This window comes from Lynx canadensis, chromosome X (assembly GCF_007474595.2).
Source record: "Lynx canadensis isolate LIC74 chromosome X, mLynCan4.pri.v2, whole genome shotgun sequence".
Lineage (NCBI taxonomy): Eukaryota > Metazoa > Chordata > Mammalia > Carnivora > Felidae > Lynx > Lynx canadensis.
The window spans coordinates 95,932,315-95,953,316 of record NC_044321.2 but is presented as its reverse complement, the minus strand read 5'-3'; the positions used below and the strand labels follow the sequence as shown (position 1 = coordinate 95,953,316).

General features: G+C 41.9%; 1 long non-coding RNA gene across 3 annotated transcripts in view; it reads left to right on the top strand.

Moving 5' to 3' along the window:
- Positions 1 to 20,790, top strand: part of LOC115507377 — a 32,032-nt gene extending 11,242 nt beyond the window's left edge. For 2 of the 3 annotated variants that reach the window (XR_003966625.1, XR_003966626.1), the window contains 3 exons: positions 9,403 to 9,477; positions 10,474 to 10,603; positions 20,546 to 20,790. This is a non-coding gene — a long non-coding RNA (uncharacterized LOC115507377). Of the gene's footprint in view, positions 1 to 9,402; positions 9,478 to 10,473; positions 10,610 to 20,545 lie in introns of those variants that run through there. The other variant, XR_003966627.1, reaches the window with a different exon arrangement.
- Positions 20,791 to 21,002: the final 212 nt, after the last annotated feature.

The window sequence follows — 21,002 nt, the reverse complement described above, 5'->3', positions numbered from 1 at the left end:
GGTAAAAGCTCTCAGTTTTCCACCATTGAGTACTATGTTAGCTGTGGGTTTTTCATATAAGGCTGTTATTATGTTGGGGTATGTTCCCTCTAAACCTATTTTGTTGAGGATTTTTATCATGCTGTACTTTGTCCAATGCTTTTTCTGAATCTATTAAAATGATCATATTGTTTTATTCCTTTCTCTTGTTAATGCATCATGTTCATTGGTTTGCAAATTTTGAAACACTTTTGCATCCCTGAAATAAATCCCACTTGATCATGGTGAATGACTTTTTTTTAATGTATTGTTGGATTTAGTTTGCTAGTATTTTGTTGAGGATTTTTGCATCTGTGTTCATGAGAGATATTGGCCTGTCATTTTTTTTCTTTTTTCTTTTCTTTCTTTTTTTTTTTTAAGAGAGCGAGAGCACGTGAAGAGGGAGAGGGACAGAGGGAGAAAGAGAATCTCGAGGAGGTTCCATGCTGAGTGTGGAGCCTGATACAAGGCTTGATCCCAGGACCCTGGGATCATGACTTGAGCTGAAGTCAGGAGTCAGATGCACAACCAACTGAGCCACCCAGGAGCCTCTGTAGTTTTCTTTTTTTGTAGTGTCTTTATCCGATTTTGGTATCAGAGTAATGCTGGCCTCAGAATGAGTTTGGAAGCTTTCCTTCCTTTTCTGTTTTTTGGAATAGTTTGAGAAGAAGAGGGGTTAACTCTTCTTTAAATGTTTGGTAGAATTCACGTCTGAAGCCATCAGGTCCTGGACTTTATTGGGAGATTTGTTTGTTTGTTTGTTTACTGGGAGTTTTTGAGTATTGATTCAGTTTCATTACTAGTGATCAGTGTCTTCAGATTTTCTTTTTTTAATGTTTATTTGAGAGAGAGAGAGAGAGAGCGTGCGTGCGAGCAGGGGAGGGGCAGAGGGAGGGAGACAGAAAATCCCAAGCAGGCTAGTGTGGAGCCCAACAGGGGGCTCAATCCCACAAACCATGAGATCATGACCTGAACTGAAATCAAGAGTTGGACGCTTAACTGACTGCACCACTCAGGCGCCCCAATCTGTTCAGATTTTCTACTCCTGATTCAGTTTTGGAAGGTTATGTTTCTAAGAATTTATCCGTTTCTTCTAGGATGTTCAATTTGTTGGCATAAAATTTTTCATAATATTCTTATAATCCTTTGTATTTCTGTGATACTGGTTATTTCTCCTTCATTTCTGAATTTGAGTTCCCCTCCCCCCTCTTTTAATGAGCCTGGCTAAAGGTTTATAAATTCTGTTGATTTTTCCAAAGAACTAGCTCCTGGTTTCATTGATCTGTTCTATTGTGTGTTTTTGTTTTTTTGTTTTTTTTTTTTTTAGTTTCTATAAGATTTATTTCTGCTATCATCTTTTTTTGTTTTTTCTTGTTTTTTTTAATATATGAAATTTATTGTCAAATTGGTTTCCATACAACACCCAGTGCTCATCCCAAAAGATGCCCTCTTCAATACCCATCACCCACCCTCCCCTCCCTCCCACCCCCCATCAACGCTCAGTTTGTTCTCAGTTTTTAAGAGTCTCTTATGCTTTGGTTCTCTCCCACTCTAACCTCTTTTTTTTTTTTCCCTTCCCCTCCCCCATGGGTTTCTGTTAAGTTTCTCAGGATCCACATAAGGGTGAAAACGTATGGTATCTGTCTTTCTCTGTATGGCTTATTTCACTTAGCATAACACTCTCCAGTTCCATCCACATTGCTACAAAGGGCCATATTTCATTCTTTCTCATTGCCACGTAGTACTCCATTGTGTATATAAACCACAATTTCTTTATCCATTCATCAGTTGATGGACATTTAGGCTCTTTCCATAATTTGGCTATTGTTGAGAGTGCTGCTGTGTAAACATTGGGGTACAAGTGCCCCTGTGCATCGGTACTCCTGTATCCCTTGAGTAAATTCCTAGCAGTGCTACTGCTGGGTCATAGGGAAGGTCTATTTTTAATTTTTGAGGAACCTCCACACTGTTTTCCAGATAGGCTGCACCAGTTTGCATTCCCACCAACAGTGTAAGAGGGTTCCCATTTCTCCACATCCTCTCCAGCATCTATAGTCTCCTGATTTGTTCATTTTGGCCACTCTGACTGGCGTGAGGTGATATCTGAGTGTGGTTTTGATTTGTATTTCCCTGATGAGGAGCGATGTTGAGCATCTTCTCATGTGCCTGTTGGCCATCTGGATGTCTTCTTTAGAGAAGTGTCTATTCATGTTTTCTGCCCATTTCTTCACTGGATTATTTGTTTTTCGGGTGTGGAGTTTGGTGAGCTCTTTATAGATTTTGGATACTAGCCCTTTGTCCGATATGTCATTTGCAAATATCTTTTCCCATTCCGTTGGTTGCCTTTTAGTTTTGTTGATTGTTTCCTTTGCTGTGCAGAAGCTTTTTATCTTCATGACGTCCCAATAATTCATTTTTGCTTTACTTCCCTTGCCTTTGGGGATGTGTCAAGTAAGAAATTGCTGCGGCTGAGGTCAGAGAGGTCTTTTCCTGCTTTCTCCTCTAGGGTTTTGATGGTTTCCTGTCTCACATTCAGGTCCTTTATCCATTTTAACTTTATTTTTGTGAATGGTGTAAGAATGTGGTCTAGTTTCAACCTTCTGCATCTTGCTGTCCAGTTCTCCTAGCACCATTTGTTAAAGAGACTGTTTTTTTTCCATTGGATGTTCTTTCCTGCTTTGTCAAAGATTAGTTGGCCATACTTTTGTGGGTCTAGTTCTGGGGTTTCTATTCTATTCCATTGGTGTATGTGTCTGTTTTTGTTCCAATACCATGCTGTCTTGATGATTACAGCTCTGTAGTAGAGGCTAAAGTGTGGGATTGTGATGCCTCCTGCTTTGGTCTTCTTCAAAATTACTTTGGCTATTCGGGGCCTTTTGTGGTTCCATATGAATTTTAGGATTGCTTGTTCTAGCTTCGAGAAGAATGCTGGTGCAATTAGATTGGGATTGCATTGAATGTGTAGATAGCTTTGGGTAGTATTGACATTTTAACAGTATTTATTCTTCCAACCCATGAGCACGGAATGTCTTTCCATTTCTTTATATCTTCTTCAATTTCCTTCATAAGCTTTCTATAGTTTTCAGCATACAGATCTTTTACATCTTTGGTTAGATTTATTCCTAGGTATTTTATGCTTCTTGGTGCAATTGTGAATGGGATCAGTTTCTTTATTTGTCTTTCTGTTGCTTTATTATTAGTGTATAAGAATGCAACTGATTTCTGTACATTGATTTTGTATCCTGCAACTTTGCTAAATTCATGTATCAGTTCTAGCAGACTTTTGGTGGAGTCTATCGGATTTTCCATGTATAATACCATGTCATCTGCAAAAAGTGAAAGCTTAACTTCATCTTGGCCAATTTTGATGCCTTTGATTTACTTTTGTTGTCTGATTGCTGATGCTAGAACTTCCAACACTGTTAAACAACAGCGGTGAGAGTGGACATCCCTGTTGTGTTCCTGATCTCAGGGAAAAAGCTCTCAGTTTTTCCCCATTGAGGATGATGTTAGCTGTGGGCTTTTCATAAATGGCTTTTATGATGTTTAAGTATGTTCCTTGTATCCCAACTTTCTCTAGGGCTTTTATTAAGAAAGGTTGCTGAATTTTGTCAAATGCCTTTTCTGCATCGATTGACAGGATCATATGGTTCTTCTCTTTTCTTTTATTAATGTGATGTATCACGTTGATTGATTTGCGAATGTTGAACCAGCCCTGCATCCCAGGAATGAATCCCACTTGATCATGGTGAATAATTCTTTTTATATGCTGTTGAATTCGATTGCCTAGTATCTTATTGAGAATTTTTGCATCCATATTCATCAGGGATATTGGCCTGTAGTTCTCTTTTTTTACTAGTTCTCTGTCTGGTTTAGGAATCAAAGTAATGCTGTCTAGAATGAGTCTGGAAGTTTTCCTTCCCTTTCTATTTTTTGGAATAGCTTGAGAAGGATAGGTTTTATCTCTGCTTTAAACGTCTGGTAGAACTCCCCTGGGAAGCCATCTGGTCCTGGTCTCTTATTTGTTGGGAGATTTTTGATGACTGATTCAATTTATTCGCTGGTTATAGGTCTGTTCAAGCTTTCTATTTCCTCCTGATTGAGTTTTGGAAGCATGTGGGTGTTTAGGAATTTGTCCATTTCTTCCAGGTTGTCCAGTTTGTTGGCATATAATTTTTCATAGTATTCCCTGATAATTGCTTCTATTTCTGAGGGATTGGTTGTAATAATTCCATTTTCATTCATGATTTTATCTATTTGGGTCATCTCCCTTTTCTTTTTGAGAAGCCTGGCTAGAGGTTTGTCAATTTTGTTTATTTTTTGAAAAAACAACTCTTGGTTCATTGACCTGCTCTACAGTTTTTTTAGATTCCATATTGTTTATTTCTGCTCTGATCTTTATTTCTTTTCTTCTGCTGGGTTTAGGCTGTCTTTGCTGTTCTGCTTCTATTTCCTTTAGGTGTGCTGTTAGATTTTGTATTTGGGATTTTTCTTGTTTCTTGAGATAGGCCTGGATTGCAATGTATTTTCCTCTCAGGACTGCCTTCACTGCAACCCAAAGCATTTGGATTGTTGTATTTTCATTTTCATTTGTTTCCATACATTTTTTAATTTCTTCTCTAATTGTCTGGTTGACCCATTCATTCTTTAGTAGGGTGTTCTTTAACCTCCATGCTTTTGGAGGTTTTCCAGACTTTTTCCTGTGGTTGATTTCAAGCTTCATAGCATTGTGGTCTGAAAGTATGCATGGTATGATCTCAATTCTTGTATACTTAGGAAGGGCTGTTTTGTGACCCAGTATGTGATCTATCTTGGAGAATGTTCCATGTGCACTCGAGAAGAAAGTATATTCTGTTGCTTTGGGATGCAGAGGTCTAAATGTATCTGTCAAGTCCATCTGATCCAATGTATCATTCAGGGCCCTTATGCTGAATGTTTCTTTATTGACCATGTGTCTAGATGATCTATCCATTGTTGTGAGTGGAGTATTAAAGTCCCCTGCAATTACCACGTTCTTATCAATAAGGTTGCTTATGTTTGTGAGTAATTGTTTTATATATTTGGGAGCTCCCGTATTCGGCGCGTAGACATTTATAATTGTTAGCTCTTCCTGATAGATAGACCCTGTAATTATTATATAATGCCCTTCTTCATCTCTTGTTACAGCCTTTAATTTAAAGTCTAGTTTGTCTGATATAAGTATGGCTACTCCAGCTTTTTTTTTTTTTTAATTTTTTTTTTCAACGTTTATTTATTTTTTGGGACAGAGAGAGACAGAGCATGAACGGGGGAGGGGCAGAGAGAGAGGGAGACACAGAATCGGAAACAGGCTCCAGGCTCTGAGCAGTCAGCACAGAGCCCGATGCGGGGCTCGAACTCACGGACCGCGAGATCGTGACCTGGCTGAAGTCGGACGCTTAACCGACTGCGCCACCCAGGCGCCCCTCCAGCTTTCTTTTGACTTCCAGTAGCATGATAAATAGTTCTCCATCCCCTCACTTTCAATCTGAAGGTGCCCTCAGGTCCAAAATGAGTCTCTTGTAGACAGCAAATAGATGGGTCTTGTTTTTTTATCCATTATGATACCCTATGTCTTTTGGTTGGCGCATTTAGTCCATTTACATTCAGTGTTATTATAGAAAGATACGGGTTTAGAGTCATTGTGATGTCCGTAGGTTTCATGCTTGTAGTGATGTCTCTGGTACCTTGTCTCACAGGATCCCCCTTAGGATGTCTTGTAGGGCTGGTTTAGTGGTGATGAATTCCTTCAGTTTTTGTTTGTTTGGGAAGACCTTTATCTCTCCTTCTATTCTAAATGACAGATTTGCTGGATAAAGGATTCTCAGTTGCATATTTTTCTGTTCATCACATTGAAGATTTCCTGCCATTCCTTTCTTGCCTGCCACGTTTCAGTAGAGAGATCCGTCACGAGTCTTATCGGTCTCCCTTTATATGTTAGAGCACGTTTATCCCTGACTGCTTTCAGAATTTTCTCTTTATCCTTATATTTTGCCAGTTTCACTATGATATGTCATGCAGAAGATAGATTCAAATTATGTCTGAAGGGAGTTCTCTGTGCCTCTTGGATTTCAATGCCTTTTTCCTTCCCCAGATCAGGGAAGTTCTCAGCTATGATTTCTTCAAGTACACCTTCAGCACCTTTCCCTCTCTCTTCCTCGTCTGGAATCCCAATTATGCGTATGTTATTACGTTTAATTGTGTCACTTAGTTCTATAATTCTCCCCCTCATACTCCTGGATTTTTTTATCTCTTTCTCAGCTTCCTCTTTTTCCATAATTTTATCTTCTAGTTCACCTATTCTCTCCTCTGCCTCTTCAATCCAAGCTGTGGTCACCTCCATTTGATTTTACAGCTCATTTATAGCAATTTTTAGCTCCTCCTGGCTGTTTCTTAGTCCCTTGATCTCTGTAGCAATAGATTCTCTGCTGTCCTCTATACTGTTTTCAAGCCCAGCGATTAATTTTATGACTATTATTTTAAATTCACTTTGTTATATTGTTTAAATCGTTTTTGATCAGTTTGTTAGCTGTCGCTACTTCGTGGAGTTTCTTTTGAGGGGAATTCTTCCCTTTCGTCATTTTGGATAGTCCCTGGAGTGGTGCGGAACTGCAGGGCACTTCCCCTGTGCTACCTTGAATAACTTGCGTTGGTGGGCGGGGCCACAGTCAGACCTGATGTCTGCCCCCAGCCCACCGCTGGGGCCACAGTCAGACTGGTGTGTGCCTTCTCTTCCCCTCTCCTAGGGGAGGGATTCACTGTGGGGTGGCGTGGCCCATCTGGGCTACTTGCACACTGCCAGGCTTGTGGTGCTGAGGATCTGGTGTAATAGCTGGGGTGGATTGGCAAGGTGCACAGGGGCGGGAGGGGCAGGCTCAGCTCGCTTTTCCTTCGGTGATCCGCTTTGGGAGGAGCCCCTCTTCCGTGGGCTTCTTGTCTACACTTGGCTCCGGAGAATCCGTCTGCTAGTCTTCTGGCGGTTTTCTGGGATATTTAGGCAGGTGTGGGTGGAATCTAAGTGATCAACAGGACGCGGTGAGCCCAGCGTCCTCATATGCCGCCGTCCACTACTTGGCTTCTTCAGAGGGTGGTGTTTGCCCGGCCCCTGCAGGTCACAAGTGTGGAGGAGCCACTGGGCTGGGAGGGAAGGAGAGACAGCTCCTGACCTCCCCAAGGTTTCGTCTTCAATCTGTTATAATATTTATTATATCCTTCCTTCTGCTGGCTTTAGGCTTCAGGCTTGATTTGTTGTTCTTTTTCTAGCTCCTTAGGTGTAAAGTTCAGTTGTTTATTTGAGATTTTTCTTGCATCTTAAGCTAGGCCTGTATCGCTAAAATAATCTTAGATACAGCCTTTGCTGTATCCCAAAGATGTGTTTTCATTTTCATTGTGTTTTCATTTTCATTTGTGTCCATGTATGTTTTTTTATTTCCCTTTTGATTTCTTGGTTGACCCATTCATTGTTTAGTAGCTTGGTATTTAGTCTCCATGTATTTGTGTTCTTTCCAAATTTTTTCTTGTGATTGATCTTTAGTTTTATAATGTGGTTAGAAAAGGTGCATGATATGATTTCAGTCTTTTTTACTTTATTGAGACTTGTGTTGTGGACTAACATATGATCTATTCTAAAGAATGTTCTGCGTACACTTGAAAAGAATATGTATTCTGGGGCACCTGGGTGGCTCAGTTGGTGAAGCGTCTGACTTCTGCTCAGGTCATGATCTCGCGGTCTGTGAGTTTGAGCCCCGTGTCGGGCTCTGTGCTGACAGCTCAGAGCCTGGAGCCTGCTTCAGATTCTTGTTTCCCGCCCCCCTCTCTGCCCCTCCCATGCTTATGCTCTGTCTCTCTCTGTCTCAAAAATAAATAAAAACATTAAAAAATTTTAAAAGAAAAGAATATGTATTCTGTTTGGGGATGGAATGTTCTGAATATATCTGTTAGGTCCACCTGATCCATCTGTCCGTCAAAGCCACCGTTTTCCTTGTTGATTTTCTGTCTGGATGATCTATCCGTTGATGTTAGTGGGGTGTTAACGCCCCCTACTATTACTATATTATTGTCAATTTCTTCCTTTGTGTCTGTTAATAGTAATTCAGGTAGTATAGTATTCACTATTAGGTGCTACCATGTTGAGTGCATAAATATTTACAGTTGTAATATCCTCTTGTTGGATTATTACCTTTATCATTATGTAGTGTCCTTCTTTGTGTCTTGTTAGTCTTTTTTTTTTTAAGTAATCTCTATTCCCAATGTGGGGCTCAAACTTATGACCCCAAGATCAAGAGTTGCACACTCTACCGACTAAGCCAGGCGCTCCAGACAAAATAGACTTTTTTTAAGTTTATTTATTTTGGTACAGAGTGAGCAAGCTGGGGAGGGGCACTTAAAAAAAATTTTTTTTAATGTTTATTTTTTTGAGAGAGAGACAGAATGCAAGTGGGTTAGGGGCAGAGAGAGAGGGAGACACAGAATCCGAAGCAGGCTCCAGGCTCCAAGCTGTCAGCACAGAGCCCGACGCAGGGCTTGAACTCATGAGCTGTGAGATCATGACCTGAGCCGGAGTCGGACACTCAACCGACTGAGCCACCCAGGTGGCGGAGGGGCACTTTTTAAAAAATAGACTTAAAAATGATAACTAACAGGGGCCCTGGCTGGCTCAGTCCATAGGCCATGTGACTCTTGATCTCGGGGTGATGAGTTCAAGCCCCATGTTGGGCATATAGATCACTAAAAATAAAAAATAAATAAAAATAAAACAATAAAGTCTGTTTTGCCTGGTAGAATTATTGCTATCCCAGCTTTCTTTTCGCTTCCATTTTCATGATACAGGTTTTTCCATCCCTTCACTTTCAGTGTGGATGCCTTCAGTTCTGACGTGAGTATCTTGTAGGCAGCATTGAAAGTATAAATCTTACATGTTGCTTTCAGTTTGAATAGCACTTTGTAAACTCCAAGGCTTTATGCAAACCTAAGTGATTATTATATTATTATGAAGATGGTAGACCCTTGAACAAAATTTTTTCAGTGTTTGCTTTTAAAAAATTTTTTTTAAGTTTATTTATTTTGAAAGAGAGCGGGAGCATGTGCATACAAGTGGGGGAGGGGCAGAGGAAAGGAGAGACAGAATCCCAAGCAGGCTCCGCACCATCAGCACAGAGCCTGATGAACTGTGAGATCATGACCTGAGCCGAGATCAAGAGTCGGACGCCAAACTAAATGCACCAGCCAGCCCCCCCTCCCCCCCATTTGCTTTTAGTGGTTCTTGGACAATCAGTGTCATTACTGAAAATTTTTAATTCCATATTTTTAATACTCTATGGTTCATATTCTATCACTTTTCTGATTGTTACAACCATCTTCTTTCAGTTCAGCTTTGATGAACACACACCAGTAGAGATGAAGAGCCGAAGAAAAGCACCACTTCTGCTTCTACTTCAAAAGGTACATATTTTTGTAGTATGAGCCAAATGCAGGAGACATGGGGCTTTTATTTGGTTCTTTTTTATGTTTATTTATTTTTGAGAGAGAGAGAGAGCATGCAAGCAGGGGAAGGGCAGAGAGAGGGGGGACAGAGGATCTGAAGCAGGCTCTGCGTGCTGACAGCAAAGAGCCTGATGTGGGGCTCGAACTCACAAATGTGAGATAATGACCTGAGCCGGTCAGACACTGACCCAGCTGAGCCACCCAGGTGCCACCAAAAGGTATTTTAAAAATACTACAGAGCTTTTTTTATTAAGAAGTTGAAAAAAAAATGTTCATAAGTTGTTGAACAATAGACTTTACCTTTACTCAAATTGCTTGTCCTCTGTTCTTTTTCAGTATTTCAAATACAATAAAACTGATACTCAGAAATCTTGTTTAGAAGTTAATTTTGTGGGGCACTGGCACGGTTCAATCAGTTGAACATATCTGACACTTAGTTTTGGCTCAGGTCATGATCTTCGTGGGTTGAGCCCCACATCAGGCTCCGCTCTGACATGTAGAGTCTGCTTGGTATTCTCTCTCTCCCTCTCCCTCTGCCCCTCCCCTGCTTGCTCTGTCTCCCTCAAAATAAATAAACTTTAAAAAAAGTTAATTTTGTATATTAAAAAGTTTAAGTCTATTTACTTAGAGAGTGGGTGAGGGGCAGAGAGAGAGAGAGAGAGGGAGAGAGAGAATCCCAAGCAAGCTCTGCGCTCAGCACTGTCTGCAGAGCCCAACGTGGAGTTCTATCCCATGAACAAAATTTGAACCAAAATCAGGAGTCAGACGTTTAACTGACTGAGCCACCCAGGTGCCCCAGAAGATAATTTTATATTTAAAAAAATTTTTTAAGTAATCTCTACAGCCACAATTTGTGGGGCTCAAACTCACAACCTGAGGTCGAGTTGCATGCTCCACTGACTGACCCAGCCAGGTGCCCTGAAGTTAATTTTATACTTGTATTTTATGTCAAAGAAGAAGAAGAGGAAGTCTAGTCATTGAAAAGAAAGGTCCAAGAAAAAGAGAAAGAAAAAATCATCTAAAAGAAAACGCAAGAAGTATTCTGACAGCAACAGTGACTCTGACTCTGAAACGGACTCCAGTGGTAAGAAGGCCAGCATCGCTCTGCAAGCCTGGCTTCACGACTCATTCTACTTAGAATTTATTTCCGAAGAAGGTTCTTAAACGCAATAACGGCAGCCAAGAGTTGTGGAACACTCGCTGCCTCCGTGCCAGGCACCCTGCCTAGCGCTCGGTGTTCGTTGTCGCTGCTTGCCCCGCGGGGTAACTGTAGAATGTGTCCTAGAGCCAGGGACGCGGGGCCCAGAGCAGCTGGTAAGCGCGGCACTCAGGGTCGCACAGCTGGGATTCAAGCCTGAGCAGCGTGGCTCTCGACTGGCTGTGTGTGGCTGCACAAGGAGTGTGGCAGCGAACCGGGGCGAGGTTGGGCTGGGAGACATGTGGCAGTGAGCAAGCCATAGGGCCGCGTCGGCCCTGAGGAGCGACCCTTGTGTGTCATCCTCACGCTCGGTGGGCACCTCGGTGCCGTTGTCAAAAAGGTACATCATAGGGGCGCCTGGGGGGCTCAGTCGGTTAAGCGTCTGACTTCGGCCCAGGTCATGATCTCGCGGTTCGTGAGTTCGAGCCCCGTGTCGGGCTCTGGGCTGACAGCTCAGAGCCTGGAGCCCGCTTTAGATTCTGTGTTTCCCTCTGTCTGCCCCTCCACTGCTTGCACTCTGTCTCTCGCATTGTCTCAAAAATAAATAAACATTAAAAAATATATATTTAAAAAAAAAACACAAAAAGGCACATCATAGGGGCACCTGAGTGGCTCAGTCAGTTAAGCATCTGAGTTCGGCTCAGGTCATGATCTTGTGGTTCATGAGTTCAAGCCCCGCGTCGGGCTCTATGCTAATAGCTCGGAGCCCGGAGCCTGCTTCAGATTCCGTATCTCCTTCTCTCTCTGCCCCCCCTCCGCTCATACTCCATCTCTCTCTCTCTCTCTCTCTCTCAAAAATAAATAAACATTAAAAAAAATTAAAAATAAATAAATAAATAAAAAGGCACATCATAAAGGACCCTTTCGGGCCAGCAGCTGGTTTATGGAAGACACCCCCTGTGGGGTGGTGCCTCTCAAAAAGCCACCTTTTTGTGTCCTCTCCTGGCTGATGATTGACAGAGGGTGCCACTTCTGGGGACACATGACATGAAGGTGTCTTTTCCTCTGATGTCACCTGGGTTTCCTGGCCCCCGTTGTCACTTTTCTTCCTCACTGCTGGAAGAGCGAACTTCCTTAGAGCACAAGTGTGAGCGTGTCTGTCCCCTGCTTACAATCCTTCAGTGGCTCTCTGTGGCCTTCAGGGTAAAGTTTGGACCCTGCTGGCTCCCTGTCTAATCACACGTGCCCTGTCACTCTTGCAGCATCCTCTGTAGCCTGAGACGTGCTTTCCGTCTCCTCAGTAGTCCGTGTTCTTTCTCTCGCTTCTGTTACTTGGTACAGAAGTCCATCTGCCTGTGATGCCAGTCTCTCCCTGCATGCGGCGTGCCTTCCTCACTTCAACAGCGGGCATGCAGTGCTTTTGTAATAAAACTGACTTTACTTATTTAAAAAAAATTTTAATGTTTATTTTTGAGAGAGAGACAGAGAGGCAGGCAGAGACAGAGCACAGGAGGGGCAGAGAGAGATGGAAACACAGAATCTGTAGCAGGCTCTGGGCTCTGAGCCGTCAGCACAGAGCCCAACGGAGGGCTCAGACTCACGATCCGTGAGATCATGACTTGAGCTGAAGTTGGAGGCTTAACTGACTGAGCCATCCAGGCACCCCTCTGATGTTTTTTAAACATAAATGTTTACTTATGTAAAAAAACTGATTTTAGAACCAGCTTAAGAGCCCCCCTTTCCTGGTCATCCATTCCTTAATCACCCGCCCCAAGTCAGCCTGCTTTTGACACTTCTCTGTATGCCCAGAGTACCCCATGCTTCCCTGTATCATTCCAGATTCTATTTTTCTCTTTACCTCCGTCACCTCCATTAGACTGAGCTCCTAGAGGGGCGCCTGGGTGGCTCAGTCGGTTAAGCGTCCGACTTCGGCTCAGGTCACGATCTGGCAGTATGTGAGTTCGAGCCCCGCATTGGACTCTGTGCTGACTGCTCAGAGCCTGGAGCCTGTTTCAGATTCTGTGTCTCCCTCTCTCTCTGACCCTCCCCCGTTCATGCTCTGTCTCTCTCTGCCTCAAAAATAAATAAACGTTAAAAAAAAATTAAAAAATAATAGACTGAGCTCCTAGAAAGTGTGCCCCCTGCCCTAAACACATGGGGTTTACCTCCCTTTTTATTATGAATATATTTCATTATGAATATATCCTTTTCATTATGAGGATAATTAATACCATATACTTGCCACTCAGGTTTAACATCTGTTAGCATTTTTACGTATTTGTTTTAAATATGGGTTTTTTGCTGAGTTATCCAAGGTAAATTACAAATATCATACTTTGATGTTAAATATCTCTGCAGCTCTTTTTTTTATTTTTTTTTAACGCTTATTTATTTTTGAGACAGAGAGAGACAGAGCATGAACGGGGGAGGGTCAGAGAGAGAGGGAGACACAGAATCCGAAACAGGCTCCAGGCTCTGAGCTGTCAGCACAGGGCCCGACGCAGGGCTGGAACTCACGGACCGCGAGATCATGACCTGAGCCGAAGTCGGACGCTCAACCGACTGAGCCACCCAGGCGCCCCTCTGCAGCTCTTTAAAAAACATTTTTGGGGCACCTGGGTGGCTCAGTCGGTTGAGTGTCCCGACTTCGGCTCAGGTCATGATCTCATGGTTCATGAGCCCTGCATCAGGCTCTGTGCTGACAGCTCGGAGCCTGGAGCCTGGAGCCTGCTTTAGATTCTGTCTCCTCTCTATCTGCTCCCCTCCCCACCGCTCACACTCTGTCTCTTTCAAAAATAAACATAAAAATTTTTTTTAAAAAGACAGTTTGGGGCGCCTGGGTGGCTCAGTCAGTTGAGCATCCTAACTCTTTTTTTTAATTTACTTATAATTTACATCCAAGTCAGTTAGCATATAATGCAATAATGATTCCAGGAGTAGAATCCAGTGATTCATCCCCTACATATAATACCAAGTTTTCATCCCAGTGAGTGTTCTCCTTAATACCCCTTGCCCATTTACCCATTTAGTCCATTCCCCCACCCACGACCCCTCCAGCAACCCTCAGTTTTTTCTTTATGTTTAAGAGTCTCTTGAGTTTTGTCCCCCTCCCTGTTTTTATACTGTTTTTGCTTCCCTTCCCTTATGTTCATCTGTTTTGTATCTTAAATTCCACATATGAGTGAAGTCATATGATATTTGTCTTTCTCTGACTAATTTCGCTTAGCATAATACCCTCTAGTTCCATCCATGTTGTTGCAAATGGCAAGATTTCATTCTTTTTGATTGCCAAGTAATACTCCAGTCTGTGTGTGTGTGTGTGTGTGTGTGTGTGTGTGTGTGTGTACACAGACACACACATCTTCTTTATCCATTCATCAGTTGATGGGACATTTGGGCTCTTTCCATATTTTGGCTATTGTTGATAGTGCTGCTATAAACATGGGGTGCATGCACCCCTTTGAAACAGCTGCCTGTATCCCTTGGATAAATACCTAGTAGTGCAATTGCTGGGTCATTGGGTAGTTCTAGTTTTAATTTTTTTGAGAAACCTCCATACTGTTTTACAGAGTGGCTGCACCAGTTTGCATTCCCACCAGCAATGCAACAGCATCCCTCTTTCTCCGCATCCTTGCCAACATCTGTCGTTGCCTGAGTTGTTAATGTTAGCCATCCTGACAGGTGTGAGGTGGTATCTCATTGTGGTTTTGATTTGTATTTGGCTATTCAGGGTCTTTTCTGGTTCCATACAAATTTTAGGATTGTTTTTTCTAGCTCTATGAATAATGCTGGTGTTATTTTGATAGGGATTGCATTGAATATGTGGATTGCTTTGGGTAGTATCGACATTTTAACGATATTTGTTCTTCCAATCCATGAGCATGGAATCTTTTTCCTTTTTTGTGTCTCTTCTTCAGTTACTTTCATGAGCTTTTTATAGTTTTCAGTGTATAGATTTTTCACCTCTTTGGTTAGGTTTATTCCTATGTATTTTACGGTTTTTGATGCAATTGTAAATGGGATCAATTCCTTGATTTCTCTTTTTACTGCTTCATTATTGGTATATAGATATGCAACCGATTTCTGTGCATTGATATTATATCCTGCAACTTTGCTGAACTCATGGATCAGTTCTAGCAGTTTTTTGGTAGAATCTTTTGGGTTTCCCATATTGATTATCATGCCATCTGTGAAGAGTGAAAGTTTGACTTCCTCCTGGCTGATTAGGATGCCTTTTATTTCTTTGTGTTGTCTGATTGCTGAGGCTAAGACTTCCAATACTATGTTGAATAACAGTGGTGAGAATGGACACCCCTGTCGTCTTCCTGGCCTTAGGAGGAAAGCTCTCAGTCTTTCCCCATTGAGAATGAAATTAACGGTGGGTCTTTCATATATGGCTTTTATGATCTTGAGGTATGATCCTTCTATCCCTACTTTCTTGAGGGTCTTTATCAAGAAAGGATGCTGTATTTTGTCAAATGCTTTCTCTGCATCTATTGAGAGGATCATGTGGTTCTTATTCTTTCTTTTATTGATGTGGTGAATCACATTGATTTTTTTGCAGATATTGAACCAGCCCTGCATCCCAGGTATAACAATCCCACTTGTTGTGGTGAATAATTTTTTAATGTACTGTTGGATCCGGTTGGCTAGTATCTTCGTGAGAATTTTTGCATCCATGTTCATCAGGGCAATTGGTCTATAGTTTCCTTTTTGTGAGGTCTTTGTCTGGTTTTGGAATCAAGGTAATGCTGGCCTTGTAGAATGAGTTTGGAAGTTTTTCTTTCATTTCTATTCTTTGGAACAGCTTCAAAAGAATATGTGTTAACTCTTTTTTAAATGTTTGGTAGAATTCCCCTGGAAAGCCATCTGACCTTGGACTCTTGTTTTTTGGGAGATTTTTGATTACTAATTCACTTTCTTTACCGATTATGGATCTGTTCATATTTTCTATTTCTTCCTGTTTCAGTTTTGGTAGTTTATATGTTTCTAGGAATTTGTCCATTTCTTCCAGATTGCCCATTTTATTGGCGTATAATAGCTCATAATATTCTCTTATCATTGTTTGTATTTCTGCTGTGTTGGTTGTGATCTCTCCCATTTCGTTCTTGATTTTATTTATTTGAGTCCTTTCCTTTTTCTTTTTGATCAAACTGGCTAGGGGTTTTATCAATTTTGTTAATTCTTTCAAAGAACCAGTTCCTGGTTTCATTGATCTGTTTTTTTTTTTTTTTCTCGATAGAATTGATTTCTGCTCTAATTTTTATTATTTCCTGTCTTCTGCTAGTTTTGGGTTGTATTTGCTCTTCTTTTTCCAGGTCTTTTAGGTGTAAGGTTAGGTTGTGTGTTCGAGACTTTTTTTCCTTCTTTAGTAAGGCCTGGATTGCTATATACTTCCCTCTTATGACTGCCTTTGCTGCATCCCAGAGGTTTGGGGCTGTCGTGGTTTCATTTTCATTGGCTTCCATGTACTTTTTAATGTCCTCTTTAACTTCTTGGTTAGCCCATTCATTCTTTAGTAGGATGTTCTTTAATCTCCTTATTTGTTGTCTTTCCAGATTTTTTCTTGTGGTTGATACCAAGTTTCATTTGATTGCAAGTTTCATAGCGTTGTGGTCTGAAAATATTCACAGTATGATTTCAATCTTTTTGTACTTGTTGAGGGCTGATTTGTGTCCTAGCGTGTGATCTATTTTGGAGAATGTTCCATATGCACTCGAGAAGTTTGTGTATTCCGCTGCTTTAGTATGAAATGTTCAGAATGTACCTGTGAAGTACATCCGGTCCAGTGTGTTATTCAAAGCCATTGTGTTCTTGTTGATTTTCTGCTTAGATGATCTGTCTGTTACTCTAAGTGGGGTGTTGAGGTCCCCTACCATTATGGTATTATTATCAATGAGTTTCTTTATATTTGTGATTAATTGATTTATATATTTGGGTTCTGCCACATGGGAGGCATAAATGTTTACAATTGTTAGATCCTCTTGGTGGATAGACCCTTTAATTATGATATAATGCCCTTCTTCATCTCTTGTTACAGTCTTTATTTTACAATCTGGATTGTCTGATATAATTATGGCTACTCCGGTTTTCTTTTGGTGACCATTAGCATGATAGATGTTTCTCTATCCCCTTACTTAAAGTCTGAAGGTGTGTTTAGGTCTGAAATTAGTCTGTTGGAGCACTTGGGTGGCTCAGTCGGTTAAGTGACTTTGGTTCAGGTCATGATCTCACGGTTTGTGGGTTCAAGCCCTGCATTGGGCTCTGAGCGGACAGCTCAGAGCCTAGAGCCTGCTTCGGATTCAGTGTCTCCCTCTCTCTCTGCTCCCTCCCCTGCTCATGCTGTCACTCCGTCTCTCAAAAATAAATGTAAAAAAATTAAAAAAAAAATAAAATGAATCTCTTGTAGGGGCACCTAGGTGGCTCAGTCGGTAGGGCATCCAACTTCAGCTCAGGTCATGATCTTGCTTTCTGTGTATTCGAGCCCCGTGTGGGGCTGTGTGCTGACAGCTCAGAGCCTGGAGCCTGATTCAGATTCTGTGTCTCCCTCTCTCTCTGCCCCTCCCCCACTCACACTCTTTCAAAATTAACTAAACATTAAAAAAATCAGTCTCTTGTAAGCAGCATATAGATGGATCTTGTTTTCTTATCCATTCTGTTACTCTTTGTGTTTTATTGGAGTTTAGTCAATTGACATTTAGATGGAATCCTGAAAGATATGAATTCATTGCCATTATGTTGCATGTAGGGTTGGAGTTTCTGGTGGTGTTCTCTGGTCCTTTCTAGTCTTTTTTTGCTTTTGGTCTTTTTTTCTCTGTCTTTTCTCCCCTCTGAGAGTCCCCCTTAAAATTTCTTGCAGGGCTGGTTTAGTAGTCATGAACTCCTTTACTTTCTGTTCGGGAAACTCTTTCTCCTTTCTTCTATTCGGAATGACAGCTTTGCTGGATAAACTACTCTTGGCTGCGTATTTTTTCTGATTCAGCATGTTGAATATATCCTGTCACTCCTTTCTGGCCTGCCAAGCTTCTGTGGATAGGTCTACTGTTAACCTGATCTGTCTTCCCTTATAGGTTAAGGACTTTTTTTCCTTTGATGCTTTCATAACTCTATCCTTGTCTGTGTATTTTGTGCATTTGACTATGATATGTCTTGTTGATGGTCGGTTTTTGTTGAATCTAATAGGAGTTCTCTGTGCTTCTTGGATTTTTGATGTCTGTATGTTCCCCAGGTTAGGAAAGTTTTCCGCTGTGATTTGCTCACGTAAACTTTCTACCCCTTTTTCTCTATTCATCTTCTGGGACTCTTATGATTTGGATGTTATTCGTTTTCAATAAGTCACTGAGTTTTCTAATTCTTGTGTTGTGCTTTTTTGCCTTAGTTACCGTCTCTTTTACTGTTTCATTATTCTCTATCATTTTGTCTTCTATATCACTGAGTCACTGCTCTGCTTCGTCCATCCTTGCTGCCATGGCATCCATTTGAGATTTGCATCTCGGTTATAGCATTGTTCATTTTGTTCTGACTAGATTTTACTTCTTTTATCTCCACAGAAGGGGATTGTATGCTTTTTTCAATCCCAGCTAGTATTCTTATTATCATGATCCTAAATTCTAGTTTAGACATCTTGCTTATATCTGTGTCGCTTAAGTTCCTGGCTGTCATTTCTTCCTGTTCTTTCTTTTGGGGTGAATTCCTTTGTTTTGTCATTTTGGAGAAAGAAAAAGAATTAATAAAATAGAATATTAAAATTAAAAAAAACAACACGAAAAAATCAAATAAAGGAAGCTAGATCCTAGGTGTTTTGGTCTTGTTGGAAGAAACTTGATAAAATAGAGAAAAAAGGGAAAAAAAGGAAAAGAAAAAAAGAAAATGTTTAAACCTTAAAAAGATGTATACAATAAAATAGAATAAAATGAAGTAAAACAGAATAAAAAAATTTACAAGAAATAAACAACACAGTAAAAAAATTAAAAAAATGTTAATGGAAAATAAAAATAATTTTTTTCTCTTTCTGTACCCAAGAATGCGAAAAGAATAAGAAATGAAAAAAATAGATGGACCAACAAACGGAATGAAATCCGAATGAAATTACATCCATTTCCCTAGAAGTCTAACTATGAAGCACTTTATAGTTCCTACACTAAGCAGGAGGAGAGATGTGTGGTGAGGCTGGTTGGCGCAGTTGCGCGGTGCTTGGTGTAATAGCTCCGTTCTCCACTAGGTGGCACCGCATAATTTGCTGGGGTGGATTGGTATGGTGCAGTGTATATGCATGTGCAGGAGAGGTGAAAATGGCATCACCCAGCTCCCCGGTCTGGTATTAGAAATCTGTGCTCTCACTGACCAGAAGTCAAGCACCCTTTTTTTGTCTCCGGCTTCTGTCCACTCCCCGCTTCCACACTGTCCATGTTGTCCAAGCCATCAGCCCGCCAGGCAGCACTTCCCTCCTGAATTATATCTCAGATGGGGCTGTGTTTCCAGACCCCTCACCTCAGAGAGCCCTGCAACTTGGACCCACTCCGTCCCTCTGGGGGAGGGTCTCGCCATGCAGTGGCCAGGTGCCAGCTGCCCCCCGGGAACGTTCGTGCGGTTGTGTTGTTGCAGAGGCTCAGCGATTGTGTCTGGGTGCCGGCTTGCCCCAAGGAATGTTCGTGGGATCCCGAAACAGCAGAGGTTTAGAGATTATGGCAAATCACAACACACAGCCAGTGCCAGGTTTCACCACCCCCTGGCATTTTTGTTCCAGTACCAGCAAACGTGGCTGTTCTCTGGGGTCCGCTGGGACCTTTGCCTGTGGGGAGGCTATAGGGCCTCTACCAAATGTCCTCCCAGCAGGGGAATTGCCTCTCCCTGTGTAGCCTGCAGACCCCTCAGACCTTGCTGCCTGCAAGGTGATTCGCCCTTCCCACCAGAGCACCACCAGGTATTGAGCTGCGGAATTTCCGACACTGCTTTCCCCTGTTTATAGAGTCCTGGTGGTGTTGACACTCTCTCCTTTCTCCATTCTCCCTTGAAAGTTCCATCACTTGTGGGTGTTCCCACTCTCTTTCTCTCCAGCTACTTGTGTGGGGAGTGCTTTTCCTCTACTCTCCCCCCTTTCTCTGTCCTCTCTCTGCAAATACAGCTCCTTACCCTCCAGGGCTTCTCTCTCCCCCAGCTCACCTCTGTGCCATGTATCTGCTTCCATGCTGCTGTACCATCTCGACCCTTTTCCGAGTGTCCAACTCTTGATTTCAGTTTGGGTCATGATTTCACGGTCATGAGATTGAGCTTCGCATCGGGCTCTGTGCTGAGTGTGGAGCCTGCTTGGGATTCTCTCTCTCTCCCTCTGCCCCTCTCCCCTGCTCACATGCTCTGTCTCTAAAATAATTTTTTTTTAATCATTTTCTTACTTAAACACAATACCATTATCTCACCCAATAGATTAGCCGTGGGTGTTCTGGGCTGCAGGGGCACCAGAAGAACCCCTCTCGATTTGGGCTCCAGAAGAAAATAGCATTACAGGGCGCATGTAAGATTATGACGGAAAGGTGACCCATGGCAACGGGGACATATTTCTGAGAATTAAAACCCTCTGATGTCGCCAGCACTTGGCCCTCGTATTCTTGAACCAAACCTTCAGTCAGAGAGAAAAAAGGGATTGGTTTAGTATATTGAAAAATTACTGTCTTAATAGAAAAACACAACGTACCAGTCTATATGCTATTGAGATTTTAAACCACAATGGGAGAAATTTCATTATTGCTAAAATATCTTCGGAAAGTTAATACTGCACTCCCTCTGTTCAGCTCACTCTTCGTGAGCATGAACTTTGTGCCAAGCTCTGGTCTAGGCTCATTGCTTTGCTTTTATTCTCCCCCCTTTAAATGTTCTTTAATGATTTTCCAGGTCTTGGATGCAAGACTAGTGAACCGCATGGTGTCCTTGCTGTTATGCTTTGCCTGCTAACAGCATAAAGCAGTGTTATCGTCTTGACAGCAGACCATCAGCCATCCAGATGCTCTGCCCCCTCCTCGTTAGAGCTACCTGCTGATGGGCAGAGCTGAGCATGGTAAAAAGCAGGTCCTTTTGAAAGTCAGTCTGAGGGAGGGGTGCCTGGGCGGCTCAGTCGCGTCTGACTCTTGATTTCAGCTCGGGTCATGACCTCATAGTCATGAGATTGAGCCCTGTGTCAGGTTCTGCGTGGAGCGTGGAGCCTGCTTGGGATATGTGTTGTCTGTCTGTCTGTCTCTCTCTCTCTCAAATAAAATAAAAGCCCCTTATTTGTAAAGCCCATCTTCAGTCTGAGGTAGCTAATCAGTAGGTGCACATTAAATTTTTAGAAGGTTTCTTTAAGGACGACTAA